The following is a 16,647-nucleotide window of genomic DNA, read 5'->3' on the forward strand; positions in this document are numbered from 1 at the left end:
TGGCGAGTTCAAACCCAGCCCCAGTCAAAAACTGAAAAAAAAAAAAAAATAGCTGGGCATTGCGGCAGGTGTCTGTAGTCCCAGCTACTTGGGAGACTGAGGCAAAAGAATCACTTAAGCCCAAGAGTTTGAGGTTGTTGTGAGCTGTGATGCCACGGCACTCTACCAAGGGTGACATAGTGAGACTCTGTCTCAAAAAATGAAAAGAAAGAAAGAAAAATCCAGGTTAAGTTTTTGGCTAAGTTTTTGTTACAAACTTTTAATTCTATTGCACTGTGGGCAGAGAATACACGTGTATGTGTACACACATATGTCAACACAGACAGCCTGTGTGACTTTACTTTTCTGTGACTTTTATCCACCCATCTCAGGTCTGTTTTCTGATCCTCCTTGAAGAAATTTTAATTCCTCTTTCACAGGATGTCTGTGAAATATAGAAGTTACTTTGTGGTTCCTGGGGAAGGAGTCAGAGGAAGTATGTAATCTTCCAGTGGAGACTTTTTGGTCCTCTGGAGGCTTTTTAAGTATTGGGATACCCCACCCTCCCGGGATACCCCACCCTCCCTCCTCCTCCACCACTTCCATCATGTGTTGAGGTGGGAAAGAAAGAACAGCTCTCTGTTAGACACTCACAGTGGGATAGCTGGTGTGCCCTCATTGTCCTAGGACCTGTCTCTGAAGATGTTTGTCTCAGTGGCCCAGCCTAGTAACCTGTAAAGTCAATGTGGTGCTCATTGGAATGCAGGGAGCAATGTCCCTCTTCTCTCTGGCCTTGGAGATTGTACTACTTTCAAAGTGCTTTAAAGCTACTATTGTCTGGCCAGTCATGGTGGCTCACACCTGTAATCCTAGCACTCTGGGAGACTGAGGTAGATAGATTGCTTGAGCTCAGGAGTTTGAAACCAGCCTGAGCAAGAGTGAAACCCTGTGTCTACTAAAAATAGGAAAAAAAAAATAGCCAACTAAAGTTCCAGCTACTTGGGTGACTGAGGCAAGAGGATTGCTCAAGCCCAGGAGTTGAGGTTGCTGTGAACTATGACACCACGGAATTCTACCCAGGGCAACAGAGTGAGACTCTTGTCTCAGAAACAAAAACAAAAACAAATAAATCAATAATAATAATGTCTTTTTCATAGCCCAGACCATAAGCTAAAATCCCAAGCCAGGCTTTCCCACTTTGTTTTCCATGGGATACTTACAGGTAATACACATTTCTGTTAGGGGATGGCTGAATTAAACAAAGAGAAACTGATTTCTTTTTTTTTTTTTTTTTTGTAGAGACAGAGTCTCACTTATGGCCCTGGGTAGAGTGCAGTGGCATCACACAGCTCACAGCAACCTCCAACTCCTGTGCTTAAGTGATTCTCTTGCCTCAGCCTCCCAAGCAGCTGGGACTACAGGCACCCGCCACAATGCCCGGCTATTTTTTTGGTTGCAATTCAGCTGGGGCCGGGTTTGAACCTGCCACCCTCAGTATATGGGGCCGGCGCCTTACTGACTGAGCCACAGGCGCCGCCCGAGAAACTGATTTCTTTACCATGAGTATCTCAGAGCGTCTGTATTTTCTAGTGCATAAATTGACTTCCCAAGTCTAGAAGGAAAAAGCACAGTAGGGTTTCCAAAACAAATCTGAAATACTGTGTGTCATGCTACCCAAGACCCTATTTTCAAGTATATCCCCTACGAAGCCTTTTGTTGCTGTTGTTGAGACAGAGTCTCACTATGTCGCCCTCAGTAGAGTGCCGTGGTGTCACAGATCATAGCAACCTCCAACTCTTGGACTTAAGTGATTATCTTGCCTCAGCCTCCCAAGTAGCTGGGACTACAGGCGCCCACCACAACGCCTGGCTATTTTTTGATGTGGTTGTCATTTTTTGTGTAGCTGGCCTGGGGCTGGGTTCGAACCCACCAGCGTGGGTGTATCTGGCTGGTGCCCTACCTACTGAGCTACAGGCGCTGCCTATGAAGCCTTTTGTTTGTCTTGATCAAACTTTATTTAGTCCTTCCCTCCATCCTCTCAGTGTATTCCCATCCTGATTCTGCAATCCAGTGTTGCAGCTACCCCTCTGAGATTCTTAGCGTGGGCAAATCAGATTAGCCTGCCACCTTTGTCCTCATTCCTCATTCAGTACACAGATAAACTCTTAGAAAAAGACAGGACCAAGGACAGACGCAGTGTGCCTCTGAAATACAGAGGATGTACATTTCACCCCATAGAATGACTTTGATTGTAGCTGCTGCCTTGGCAGGCATACGCCAGACTTCCTGTGGAAGTGAATCACCTGGGAATGCAGGATCTGATTCAGTGAGTTTGGGGTAGGGTCTGAAATTCTCGATTTCTCACAGGCTCCCAAGTAATGTGGATGCTGCCAACCCTGGGACTATTATTTTGAGTAGTAAGGTATTAGAGTACTGTGTTGAGAAGAAATCTGAGACTACATCTGTGCTCATTGGGAAAGAATGCCATGATCAATTAGTGATGTCTGCCACAGGCAGAGAAGTGAGTTGTGAATGTGTACCATCTTTCCCCTATAAATCTATGTTGGAAATGATGTATCATTCAAAACAGTAGAGGAAAAAATAGATCTTTACACCACAGAATGTTATGCAAGCATAAAAAAGAATGTCCATATATTCCAGGTGACATAAATTCCAAAAAATATTATGTTTTATAAAGGCAAGTTTGGCGAATAAGCTGTATACTACTCTCTCATTTGTGTAAAATAATCAATAGTCATATACTGTGACAATGCCAAGAGCTGATAAAGTTATAATGAATGGGAGCATTTTTACACTACTGGTGGAAATGTACACTGGTATAATGACTTTGGAAAACTGTCTGGCATTGTTCTTAATATTGAAGATATTTATACTCTATAACCCACTAATAATTCTTCTGGAAACTTATACACATGTGCATCAAGACCCATGCATCAAGCAGCATTGCCTGTAATAGCCCCCAAAAGAAAACTCAAATATTGTTGTAAGGAAAATGGATATATTATGATATATTCATAATGAAACACTATGAGATAATGGAAAGGACAAAACTCTAGCTGTATGCAGGTGAATCTCAGAAATGAAATATTGATTGAAAGAAACAATCAAGCCTATAATCCTAGCACTCTGGGAGGCCAAGGTGGGTGGTTTGCCTGAGCTCAGGAGTTGGAGACCAGCCTGAGCCAGAGCGAGAATTAATCTCTAAAAAAAAAAAAAATGCCAGGCATTGTTGTGGGCACCTGTAGTCCCAGTTACTTGGGAGGCTCAAACCCACCACCCTTGTTATATAGGGCTGGCGCCCTACCCACTAAGCCACAGGCACCACCCAAAACTATTCTTTTTTAAAGGCAAGAAATGACTACTACAAAAGTCAGAGGGGCACATGGCGGGTGTTGGGGAAGGAGCTTCATTTCAATGCTTCACATGGGTGTTAGTGAGTTATTTTTTAAATGCTACATGCAAGTATTTTGCATTTTTCTATGTACTTTATATAATATAGACTATATACAGTAGATTCAGGTGTATATAAACATGTGCTTATTGTTGAGAATTTTTCTGGAAGGAACACAGGAAATTGGTAATCATGGTTACTTCAGTAGAGGAAAACCGGGGTTGGGTATCTGGTTGATAGAAGGTTTATTTTTTTTCTTTTCATCCAAAATGTGTGTATTGGAATGATTTCCCACTCCTCTTGATTCAGAGTGCTTTTGTGCTGCTCTCTCTGAGGAGCACCCTTTTATAAGCCCTGCATTTCCTCCTGAAGGCTGGCAGAGGACAGTGAAGCTTCCAACACACAAACTATCCTTGTGCATAGCTAGAGACCAGGGTGACTGACAGGCAGAATAATCCTTAGCTGGCCCTCCTCTTGGAGGGGAGATTAGAACAGATGATTGGAGTTCAGGTGATATATGATTAACATCTCTGCACAGTGGGGCTGGGAACTGGTATAGCCTCTGTGGAAAGAAGTCTGGAGACTCCTCAAAGAACGGAAAGTAGACTTCCCATTTGATCCCACAACCCCATTACTTGGTATCTACCCAAAAGAAAAAAGTCATGTCCAGGTATGGTGGCTCACGCCTGTCATCCTAGTACTCTGGGAGGCCAAGGCAGGAGGATCCCTTGAACTTGGGAGTTCCAGATCAGCCTGAGCAATAGCGAGACCCCCAAATCTACTAAAAATAGAAAAAATTAGCCAGGTGTTTTGGTGGATGCCTATAGTCCTAGCTACTCAGCAGGCTGAGGCAGGAGGATCACTTGAATCCAGGAGTTTGAGGTTGCTGTGAGCTAGGCTGAGGCCAAGGCACTCTAGCCTGGGCAACAGAGTGTGAGACTCTTATCTCAAAAAAAAAAAAGGTCATTTTACAATAAGGACATTTGCACTTGAATGTTCATAGCAGTGCAACTCAGAATTGTAAAGATGTGAAAACAATCCAGCTTCCCTTCAACACATGAACTGATGAATAGACTGTGGTGTATGTATATCATGGAAAACATAGTATACAATATTATTCAACCATTAAAAAATACAGAGATGGGGCGGTGCCTGTGGCTCAGTGAGTAGGGTGCTGGCCCCATATACCAAGGGTGTCAGGTTTAAACCCGGCCCCAGCCAAACTGCAACAAAAAAATAGCCGGGCATTGTGGTGAGCACTTGTAGTCCCAGCTACTGGGGAGGCTGAGGCAAGAGAATCGCCTAAGCCCAAAAGCTGGTGGTTGCTATGAGCTGTGACGCCACAGCACTCTACCGAGGGCAACAAAAGTGAGACTGTTTCTTTAAAAAAAAAAAAAAGGCTCGGCACCTGTGGCTCAAGCTGCTAAGGTGCCAGCCCCATACACATGAGCTGGCGGGTTCTAATACAGCCTGGTCCCACCAAACAACAATGAGGCTACAACCAAAACATAGCCAGGCATTACGGCAGGCGCCTGTAGTCCCAGCTACTTGGGAGGTGGAGGCAGGAGAATCTCTTGAGCCCAGGAGTTTGAGGTTGCTGTGAGCTGTGATGCCCCAACACTCTACTCAGAGCAACAGCTTGAGGCTCTGTCTCAAAAAAAAAAAAAAAAAAAAAGATAGAGATGGGCGGTGCCTGTGGCTCAAAGGAGTAGAGCGCTGGCCCCATATGCCAGAGGTGGCAGGTTCAAACCCAGCCCCAGCCAAAAACTCCAAAAAAAAAAAAAGATGGAGATTTTTATCTTTTATAACAAACTGAATGGATTTGGAAAATATTTTCCTAAGTGAAGTATCACAGTAATGGAAAAACAAGCACCATGCGTACTCAGCACTTAATTAGAAATAGTAGATTAATAACTACATGCTCATGTGAGGAAAAATCTCAATTAAATTCAAGTAAGGGGGAGGAAGGAAAGGGTTAGGTAAATTCCCACTCAACGGATACATTGTGTGGGTATATAGCACACTTCTTGAGTGAAAGACACAACTATAAACTGGTCTTTAACCTTACAAAAGCAAACTATGTAACCTAATCATATGTAGCTCCATATTAATTTGAAATAAAAATATTTTCTGAATAATCAGGATTTGTAACACCCTGATTGCTTCTATCTGATTCTTCTTGATGAATAAAAAAAAAGCCACCTGTAGCTCAGCGGCTAGGGCACCAGCCACATACATCGGAGCTGGCGGATTTGAACCCAGTCTGGACCTGTCAAACAACAATGACAACTCATCCAAAAAAATAGCTGGGCATTATGGGGGGCACCTGTAGTTCCAGCTACTTGGGAGGCTGAGACAAGAGAATTGCTTAGGCCCAAGAGTTCGAGGTTGCTGTGATCTGTGATACCACAGCACTCTACCGAGGGCAACATAGTGAGACTCTGTCTCAAAAAATAAAATAAAATAAAATAAAGATCTTTCTCCAAGCCTGTATGCTAACTGATAAAAAAATAAATAAATAGGGCGACGGCTGTGGCTCAAGGATTAGGGTGCCGGCCCCATATGCCGGAGGTGGTGGGGTTCAAACCCAGCCCCGGCCAAAAACTACAAAAAAAAAAACCCAAACCAAAAAAATAAATAAATAGGGCGGCACCTGTGGCTTAAGGAGTAGGGTGCCAGCTCCATATACTGGAGGTGGTGGGTTCAAACCCAGCCCGGGCCAAAAACTGCAAGGAAAATAAATAAATAAATAAATACCAAGGTGACCGCAGAGTATCTTGGGCATGTCACATCTATGGAGTAGGGATCGGGGCTGTGCACCAGGCATTTCTTAGGTTTCTTGTTTTTTCTTCTCTTCTGGAGAGTGATGAAGAAGATCCTTCACAAGACTTGGCATGTTCTTCTGGGGAGGTTGTCACTACCATAAAGGAAAAGGTTTACTTTTCATTTTATTTTAGTTCAGTCAGAATATTTTTTAGCAGCTTTTTCTATTAAAATAGTTAATAAAAAAAGTATCTCCTATCACTCCCCCAGCTCTATAAATAAAAAATAGCATCATTCCATTTGTACATAGAACTGGTGACTAACATTATTCACCAATATCTGAGTCTTTTCTTATTTGAGGATGGGGGAGGACTCCAGCCCATTTGTCTCCTTGAAGGTAAGCATGACCACGTGACTTTCTCTGGTTAATTAAATGGGAACAGAGGTGACATGCATCACTTCTGGGGAGAAAAGCAGTTGATAGTGCAAATTATCCATCCTCTTTTTTCCATTGTAGTGCCAACCAGGGTGCTCCAGTTGGTGAAGCCCCTGTTAGCTTGGTGTCTGAATTGCAATATACATGTAACATGAGTTAAAAATAAATGTGTGTTGGGCAGCGCCTGTGGCTCAGTCGGTGGGGTGCCATCCCCATATACCGAGGGTGGCAGGTTCAAACCCGCCCCCGGCCAAACTGCAACCAAAAAATAGCCGGGCGTTGTGGCAGGAGCCTGTAGTCCCAGCTACTCGGGAGGCTGAGGCAAGAGAATCGCTTAAGCCCAGGAGTTGGAGGTTGCTGTGAGCTGCGTGAGGCCACGGCACTCTACCGAGGGCCATAAAGTGAGACTCTGTCTCTACAAAAATAAATAAATAAATAAATGTGTGTTGTTTTGAGCCACTTAGATTTTGGAGTTGTTTGTTATTGCAGCATTACCTAACATATACGTACTAAAATAATGCTTATTTTTCCAAGCACATAGTTTCATGATGGCTAGAGCTCCAAGTTTATTTTCCCTTTGCTAACTATGCTCACATAACCAATTTTTAACCTATTCTCTCTAAGAAGAGATAAATGACCATGAGTGACCATGGTAGGTCATTGGATGCCTAAGAGTGGAAGTCAGATTTTTCTAAAGCTTAAGGGAAAATCCAAACTGATGGGTCTCTGCAGAAGAGGACTGTTTTTTCCTCAGATCCCATGAACTAAAGTCCCAGAGGCGGGGCCACAATTGAGAGGCACTCTTTGGAGCCAGCCTTCTGTTCCAACCTCACAAACAGACTATATGCCAGCAGAAGTTGCAGTGACTGGGGCTTTAAAAAAATAAAGAAAGAAAATGACTGCCTTGCACATTTCCCCATCAGTGGACTCTCAGGTGAGAAGTACTGTGGCTTCTTGTGATGAGGAAAAGGGTGGTGATTAGGAGAGGGACAAAGGATGCCAATTAGGTCTACTCATTCACAAAGGGATTTTTCTTTTTCTTTTCTTTTTTTTTTTTTTTTTTTTTTTTTTTGAGACAGTGTCTCAAGTTATCGCCCTGGGTAGAGTGCCATGACATCACAGCTCGTAACAACCTCAAACTCCTGGGGCCAAGTGATTCTCTTGCCTCAGCCTCCCAAGTAGCTGGGACTATAAACACCTGCCACCTCACCCAGCTATTTTTTGGCTGGATTTGAACCGGCCAGCTCTGGTGTATGTGGCTGGTGCCCCAGGGATTTTTCTTGCTTAGTTCTTCTGCCTCTCTACTCCTATAATCCTGACAGCACTCTTAGTCTGGCCCTAGAGAGGGGATGGAGGCCCTGGAGGAGTGTGTACCTGTCAGAACGAGGGATCAGATAGAAGGAAGTAAAAGCATCCCCAAAAAATGATTGGGCCATGCATGTTTCCTAATAGAAGGGTCAGGGGTATTGAGCCTTAAGTAATTGATTAAGCAGATCTGAAAATAGGCCTTTTCATATATCCCTGTTAAATTTGATTTAACTTGGGGTGGCGCCTGTGGCTCAGTCGGTAAGGCGCCGGCCCCATATACCGAGGGTGGCGGGTTCAAACCCGGCCCCAGCTGAACTGCAACCAAAAAATAGCTGGGCGTTGTGGCGGGCACCTGTAGTCCCAGCTACTCAGGAGGCTGAGGCAAGAGAATCGCTTAAGCCCAGGAGTTGGAGGTTGCTGTGAGCTGTGTGATGCCAGGGCACTCTACTGAGGGCCATAAAGTGAGACTCTGTCTCTACAAAAAAAAAAAAATTTGATTTAACTTGTTCAGTCCTTCATTCTGCCCTACAAGGATTGCCCTAAAACCTAGTGCTAGCATCTCAGGTACTAACTATCGTGTCAAGTTTTGAGACATTCACAGTTTGAATAACATTTCTTCCATTATTTTTTTATTCTAAATCATTGATAAACACTTTGATTAGGGTAAGGATAAGTATAGACCCCCCCATGGGGAACTTTAAAAAGTATAGAAGAGGCCATTAGTACAAATCCACATAATTCCTTTATCACGTACATAAGCATATCTCAAATTCAGATAATTTATTACCATACAAGGATCTTGGGATTTGGCTTTTATCAGGGGACATTGTGTGAGGATATGGACTTCTACCTTTGGAATCCATGAACATATTAAAAATTTTTTTTTTAAGACAGAACCTCAAGCTGTCACCCTGGATAGAGTGCTGTGGCACCACAGCTCACAGCATCCTCCAACTCCTGGGCTCAGGCAATTTTCCTGCCTCACCCTCCCAAGTAGCTGGGACTACAGGCACCCACCACAATGCCTGGCTATTTTTTGGTTGCAGCCGCTATTGTTGTTTGGCAGGCCCGGGCTGGATTCGAACCCACCAGCTCAGGTGCCTGGCTATTTTTTGGTTGCAGCCGCTATTGTTGTTTGGCAGGCCCGGGCTGGATTCGAACCCACCAGCTCAGGTGTATGTGGCTAGCACCTTAGCTGCTTGAGCCACAAGCACTGAGCCAAAAAGAACTCCCAAACTGTTTTTTTTTGTTTCTTTTTTGCGGTTTTTGGCTGGGGCTGGGTTTGAACCTACCACCTCCATATATGGGGCCAGCATCCTACTCCTTGAGCCACAGGTGCCATCCTAAAATATTTTTTAATAAATGATAATGTTATTGATTCAACTATATCACTCCTGATGAAGGATCTGAAATTCTCTCTCCTCCTTTTGAGTGTGAATTTAAATTTTCCAATATTCAGGGGTTTGGGAACAACCTTTGAAAGTCATCTCATAAATTATAATCTTTTGTAGTTAATTTATTTTTGTTTTTTTTGAGACAAAGGATTACTCTGTCGATCTGGGTAGAGTGCTGTGGCATCATCATAGCATGCAGCAACTTCAAACTCTTGGGCTCAAGTGAATCTCCTGTGAGCTCCCAAGTAGCTGGGACTATAGGCGCCCAACACAATGCCTGAGTAGTTTTTCTGTTTTCAGTACAGTTGGGGTTTTGCTTTTGCTTAGACTGTTCTCTGAACTCCTGAGCTCAAGTAATCCACCCAACTTGGCCTCCCAGAGTGCTAGGATTACAAGCATGAGCCACCATGCTTGGCCAGTTGTGTTCTTTTATTTCTGTTATTGTGTGGTTATATAAAAGAGATGTCTCAGTCTAATGTGTGCCTTCAAGATGGTCCCCATGATCATCACCCTATGGTATCTATGCCCTTGGGTTGTCCCCTTCATCTTGACACAGGCTGGCCTGTGTGACCCATAATATGGCAGAGGTAATGTTGGTGTTTCTCCCATAGGTAGCTCATAAAAGATACTCTAGCTTCTGCCTTGGGCTCCCAAATTGCCTGCTCTGGGGGAAGCCAGCTTCTGGGCTAGGAGGTCATTCAAGTCGCTGTATACAGGAGTCCATATGGAGAGAAACCAACCTGCCAACATGGGACAGCAACTTCTCCTCTCCCATTCCTAGATTCTAGGAATGAAATTCGAATACTTTTTTTTTTATATTTTCTTTTTTTTGAGACAGAGTCTTACTATGTCGCCCTTGGTAGAGTGCCATGGCATCACAGCTCACAGCAACCTCCAACTCTTGGGCTTAAGTGATTCTCTTGCGTCAGCCTCCCAAGGAGCTGTGACTACAGATGCCTGCCACAACACCCAGCTATTTTTTGGTTGCAGTTGTCATTGTTGTTTAGCAGGCCCAGGCTGGATTTGAACCTGCCAGCCTCAGTGCATGTGGCCGGCTCCATAACCACTGTGCTATGGGTGCCAAGCCAGAAATTCAAATACTCTTAACAGAGTTCTAAGATACTACTGGTGTAGATCAGGCTCCCTAGCACCAGGCTCCCTAGCACCTGGAGACAGGGTTCCAGGGCACATGGTTTATTGGGGTAGTGCCCCCAGGGGAAGGGAAATGAGGGGATCCAGATGAGGCAGAGGAAGAAGCTGAGCAAAAATGTAGTTTTCATCTAGAATCTAGCCTTAGCACGATCCCGTGGAGAGCTCGTGGGCATGAATAGCACCACAGTGTTGGGCTTGCCTTGGGACAAGGAGACCAACCTTTACGTGACAGTGTCAGGCAACACTGATTATGGGCCACTGGAGCGGGGGTGGGGTGGTAACCCCCTAAGCAAGGTGACCCTGCTGGGTCAAGAATAATTCTCTGGGGCGGCACCTGTGGCTCAGTCGTTAAGGCGCGGGCCCCATATACCGAGGGTGGCGGGTTCAAACCCGGCCCCGGCCAAACGGCAACAAAAAAATAGCCGGGCGTTGTGGCGGGCGCCTGTAGTCCCAGCTGCTTGGGAGACTGAGGCAAGAGAATTGCTTAAGCCCAGGAGTTGGAGGTTGCTGTGAGCTGTGTGATGCCAAGGCACTCTACCCAGGGCCATAAACTGAAACTCTGTCTCTACAAAAAAAAAAAAAGAATAATTCTCCGCAGAAGGGCATAGTTTGTGAGTCACTAGCAGCCAGCATTCCCAGCAGCTGGGGAGGGATGTACCAGGCAGCTGTATGGGCTGAATTATGTGTCCCGAAAATTCACATGTTGGCTTGTTGCCTGTAGCTCAGCAGCTAGGGAGCCAGCCACATATACCGGAGCTGCCGAGTTTGAATCCAGCCCAGGTCTGCCAAACAATGACAACTACAACCAAAAAAAAGGGAAAATGCACATGTTGAAGTCCTAACTCCCAGTAACACAGAATGTGACTATATCTGGAGATAGGGCCTTTCCAGAGGTAATCAAGTTAAAATGAGGTCATTAGGGTGATCTCTAATCCAACCTTACTGATATACTCGTAAGAAGAGGAAATTATGACACATAGAGAAAATCAGGGGTCCACACACAGAGAGGAAAGACCACATAAGGACACAGCAAGAGGATGACAACTTGTTTTTTTGTTTCTGAGTCAGAGTCTCACTCTGTTGTCCAGGCTAGAGTGCCATGGCCTCAGCCTAGCTCATGGCAACCTCATACTCCTGGGTTTGAGTGATCTTGTCTATTCATTTTTTTCTTCTTCTTTGTTATTAATTCTTCTTTTTTTTCTGTTTGTTTTCTTTTTAATAGATTTAGGGGGTACACAAGTTGAATTTTGTTACATGGATATATATATATATATATATATTTTTTTTTTTTTTTCTTTTAAGACATGTCACCCTCCATGGAGTTGCCCTGGAGTCACTGCAACCTCAAACTCTTGGGCTCAAGCAATCCTCTTGCCTCAGCCTCCCAACTAGCTGGGATTACAGGTGCCCACCACAGTGCCCGGCTATTTTTAGAGGCTGGTCTCAAACTCCTGAGCTCAAGGAATCCACCAGCCTCAGCCTCCCAGTGTTAGGCATGAGCCATGGTGTCCGGCCTATGGGTTCAAATGATCTTCGTGCTTCAGCTTCCAGAGTATCTGGGACTGCAGGTGCCCACAACAATGCCTGGCTAATTTTTCTATTTTTGGTAGAGACAGGATTTTTCTCTTGCTCAGGCTGGTCTCAAACTCCTGAGCTCAAAGGATTCTCTGGCTTTAGCCTCTCAGAGTGCTAGGATTACAGCCATGAGCCATCAGGACTGCCACGCAAGAAGATAACAATGTGTACATCAAGGAGCAAGGCCTCAGGAGAAACCTGCTGATGCCTTTAACTTGGATTTATAACCTCCAGAGCCATGAGAAAATGCATTTCTGTTGTTTAAGACCGTAGTCTGGGGCGGCGCCTGCAGCTCAGTCGGTAGGGCGCCGGCCCCATATACGGAGGGTGGTGGGTTCAAACCAAAAATAGCTGGGCGTTGTGGCGGGCGCCTGTAGTCCCAGCTACTTGGGAGGCTGAGGCAAGAGAATCGCTTAAGCCCAGGAGTTGGAGGTTGCTGTGAGCTGTGTGAGGCCACGGCACTCTACCCAGGGCCATAAAGTGAGACTCTGTCTCTACAAAAAAAAAAAAGACTGTAGTCTGTGGTGCCATGTTATAACAGCCCATGACATGGAGACAGCGAATAGGCAGGATGTGGAGTGGAGCTATCACCAGCATCCACTGTGTCTGCATCCTGGCCTTCCTGCCTCCTCCCAAACACAGATCATTTAAATCTGGCTGCCTTCTCTTCATTGGAACGACAGTGCCAATTACAGGAACAAGCTAATTTCCTGGATGGACTATCAGCTGCCTGCCCCAGATGGAAGCCGATCAGCTTTCTCAACTTCCCATCAGCACTTTTGACATCTCAATGGAAAGGGTGCAACCAGGCTAGAAATTTATGGTCCTTCAGTTGAAATGAGCCATAAAACACCAGGTAATTGCACGTGCTGCTGTATCTCAGCCCTCACCCCTCCATTGATACATGGTTGGAATAACTTAGAGGATTTATGTGGTCCTGCCTAGTCTACAAAGAGCTTGAGGATTGTTTCCATGATCTCCAGAAAAGGGCGGAGCAATCACAGAGAGAAGGAAAGAGAGTTGGCTAATCTTTCTGAGATGAGATTTTAATTTATTAAATCATTAAGGTTAATATTAATTGAGGGCTAGTTTTCTTTCCAATGCTAGATTTTTTTCCTGTTGCAATGCTAACTCTGTTAATCCCATTTCCATGGGAAAAAGGACAATTCTTCAGTCTTCCGATTTGCTGAAACAATGTTTCCCAAACACTGAACACCAAATCTGGTAAATTCATCATTTATGGCTTGGTAGGTTTGAGTAAGAACTTTGGCTTTTTTTCTGGGTGGAACTGGGAACCATCAGTGGAGGTTTTAGTTTTTTAGGGCTGTCATTGAAAACACTGACTGTGGGGCTTAAGCCACAGAATACTCACCATTGTGGAGACTGGAAGTTCAAGACCAAGGTGTCAGTAGAGCTGTTTTTCCCTCAGGCTTCTTGCTCTGGCTTGTATATGACTCCCTGTCTTCTTCCTGCCATGGCAAGTGATCTGTCCTTTGTTTGTTTGTTTGTTTGTTTTTCTGAGACAGAGTCTCAAGCTGTCACCCTGGGTAGAGTACCCTGGTGTCACAGCTCACAGCAACCTCAAACTCTTGGACTTAAGTGATTCTCTTGCCTCAGCCTCCCAAGTAGCTAGAACTACAGGTGCCCACCACAAGCCTGGCTTTTTTTTTTTTTTTTTTTTTTTTTTTTGCAGTTTTTGGCTGGGGCTAAGTTTGAACCTGCCACCTCTGGTATATGGAGCTGGCCCCCTATTCCTTGAGCCACAGGTGCCACCCAAGCCCAGCTTTGTTATTTTTTATTTTGGTTATAGTTGTCGTTGTTTGGCAGGCCAGGGCTGGGTTCAAACCTGCCAGCTCTGGTGTATGTAGCTGGCGCACTAGCGACTGAGCTACAGGCACTGAGCCTGATCTGTCCTTTGTATGAGTCTGTGTTTAATTTTCCTCTTCTTATAAGCACATCACATTGGGTATGGCACTTCTCACCGGTAATCCTAGCACTCTGGGAGGCTGAGATGGATGGATGTCTTGAACTCAGGAGTTCAAGACCAGCCTGAGCAAAAGCAAGACCTAGTCTCCACTAAAAATAGAAAAATTAGCCAGGAGCCATGATGGATGCCTCTAATCCCAGCTACTTGGTAGACTAAGGCAGGAGGATCACTTAAGCCCAGGAGTTTGAGGTAGCTGCAAGCTAGGTTGATGCCACTGCACTCTAGCCTGGGAAACAGAGTAAGAATCTGTCTTAAAAAAAACTGGCTGGGGAAAAAAAAAGCTGGCTGGGGCTCGGTGCCCGTAGCTCAGTGAGTGGGGCGCCAGCCACATACACAGAAGCTGGTGGGTTCCAGCCTGGCCCAGGCCTGCTAAACAACAATGACAACAACAACCAAAAAATAGCTGGGCGTTATGGCGGGCACCTATAGTCCCAGTTACTCCAGAGCTGAGCCAAGAGAATCTCTTAAGCCCAAGAATTTGAGGTTGCTGTGAGCCGTGATGCCACAGCACTCTACCAAGGGCAACATAATGATACTATGTCTCAAAAAAAAAAAAAAAAGGTTTGTCTGAGCCATCTAGAGACTTAAAGATCTTGCACCTGTACCTCAGTATTTTTCTAACTCACTAGATGTTAAATTACCCAGATGTCATCAAAATTACAGATTCCTAGAAACTACCCTGAATCTGGTGTTCCAAAAATAGCAAAGAAAAACAAAAAATAAGGCGCCTGTGGCTCAGTGGGTAGGGTGCCGGCCCCATATACCCGGCATTGTGGCGGACATCTGTAGTCCCAACTACGCAGGAGGCTGAAGCAACAGAATCACCTAAGCCCAGGAGTTGGAGGTTGCTGTGAGCTGTGATGCTACAGCACTCTACCGAGGGCAATAAAGTAAGACTCTGTCTCTAAAAAATAATTAATTAATTAATTTAAAAAATTTTAAAAAGGGCAGTGCCTATGGGTCAAAGGGGTAGGGCGCTGGCCCCATATCCTGGAGGTGGTGGGCCAGCCCTGGCCAAAAACTGCAAAAAAAACCCAAAAAACAAAATCACTGGACCTTAGAAAAAATAAAACTGGGAAAAGAAAATGACTTCCAAGAAATTCAGAAAGAAGCTAAGTGGAGGGCGGCGCCTATGGCTCAGTCTGTAAGGCGCCGGCCCCATATACCGAGGGTGGCGGGTTCAAGCCCCGCCCCGGCTGAACTGCAACCAAAAAATAGCCGGGCGTTGTGGCGGGCGCCTGTAGTCCCAGCTACTTGGGAGGCTGAGGCAGGAGAATCACTTAAGCCCAGGAGTTGGAGGTTGCTGTGAGCTGTATGATGCCATGACACTTTACCGAGGGCCATAAAGTGAAACTCTGTCTCCAAAAGAAAAAAAAGAAGCTAAGTGGAAATGGCTCACCTCACAAGGGAAGTGCATCTGTGTAAGTAGTTCTGCTTGCAATCTGAACAGCTTAAACAAGAAAGGGGCAGAATTCATGATAAGGATATGGGCCCATCCTTACAAAGCACCAAGCAGAGGGCGGCGCCTGTGGCTCAGTCGGTAAGGCGCTGGCCCCATATACCGAGGGTGGCGGGTTCAAACCCGGCCCCGGCCAAACTGCAACAACAAAAAAATAGCCGGGCGTTGTGGTGGACGCCTGTAGTCCCAGCTACTCGGGAGGCTGAGGCAAGAGAATCGCTTAAGCCCAGGAGTTAGAGGTTGCTGTGAGCTGTGTGAGGCCACGGCACTCTACCCGAAGGGCATAAAGTGAGACTCTGTCTCTACAAAAAAAAAAAAAAAAAAAAAAACAAAGCACCAAGCAGAAATGCAGTTAGTCTGTAGCAGGAGTTGAACAAGTCAAAACAAGAAGTTGAACAAGTCAGAAACGCAGGCAGTCGTCGCTCTGCCTCTGGTGTCTTTGCCTTCCTCTGCATTCTTGCTTCCCTCTGCTCTTTCTCTTTCTGCTTTCTGTTCCTTGTCTTCCTCCTCCTCCTCCCTCTTTCTTTCTGTCTCTGTAGATTTGCTTTCTCTGCTTCTTTGGTCTTGTAGAAGAAGGTTGGCTACAAGGGGAAGCTGGAGCTGGCTCTCACAGACTCGGCAAAGCTCATTTTTTTTTTTTTTTTGTAGAGACAGAGTCTCACTTTGTCACCCTCAGTAGAGTGCGGTGGTGTCACAGCTCACGGCAACCTCCAACTCCTGGGTCTAGGCAATTCTCTTGCCTCAGCCTCCTGAGTAGGTAAGACTACAGGCGCCCGCCACAATGCAAAGCTCATTGTTATTTTCCTGAATGTTGTAGGGCAGTTAGTAAGCATACCAATTATTAAAAATTAAATTATCTGAACTCACGTGAAATAAATTATATCTTCAAAAAAAATCCATTCTTTTTTTTTTTTAATTGAAACAAAGTCTCACTTTGTCACCTGTGGTAGAATGTGTGGCATCGCAGCTCACAGCAATCTCAAACTCTTAGGCTCAAGCAGTTGTCTTGCCTCAGCCGGGATCCCTAGTAGCTGGGACTACTGGTACCCGCCACAGTGCCCAGCTATTTTTTGTTGTTGTTGTTGTTGTTTAGCAGGCTTGGGCTGGGTTTAAACCCATCAGCCCTGGAGCAAGTGACCAGCGCTCTAACCATTGAGCTAAGGGCGCCCAGCCAATTCTTTT

General features: G+C 45.2%; 1 non-coding gene across 1 annotated transcript; it reads left to right on the forward strand.

Moving 5' to 3' along the window:
• The first annotated feature begins 3,830 nt into the window (after positions 1-3,830).
• On the forward strand, positions 3,831-3,972 carry LOC128574346 (U8 small nucleolar RNA). Its single transcript, XR_008376719.1, has one exon. It is a non-coding gene; the product is annotated as a U8 small nucleolar RNA (small nucleolar RNA).
• The last annotated feature ends 12,675 nt before the right edge of the window (positions 3,973-16,647 follow it).

The sequence above is a fragment of the Nycticebus coucang genome, chromosome 21, assembly GCF_027406575.1.
Source record: "Nycticebus coucang isolate mNycCou1 chromosome 21, mNycCou1.pri, whole genome shotgun sequence".
Lineage (NCBI taxonomy): Eukaryota > Metazoa > Chordata > Mammalia > Primates > Lorisidae > Nycticebus > Nycticebus coucang.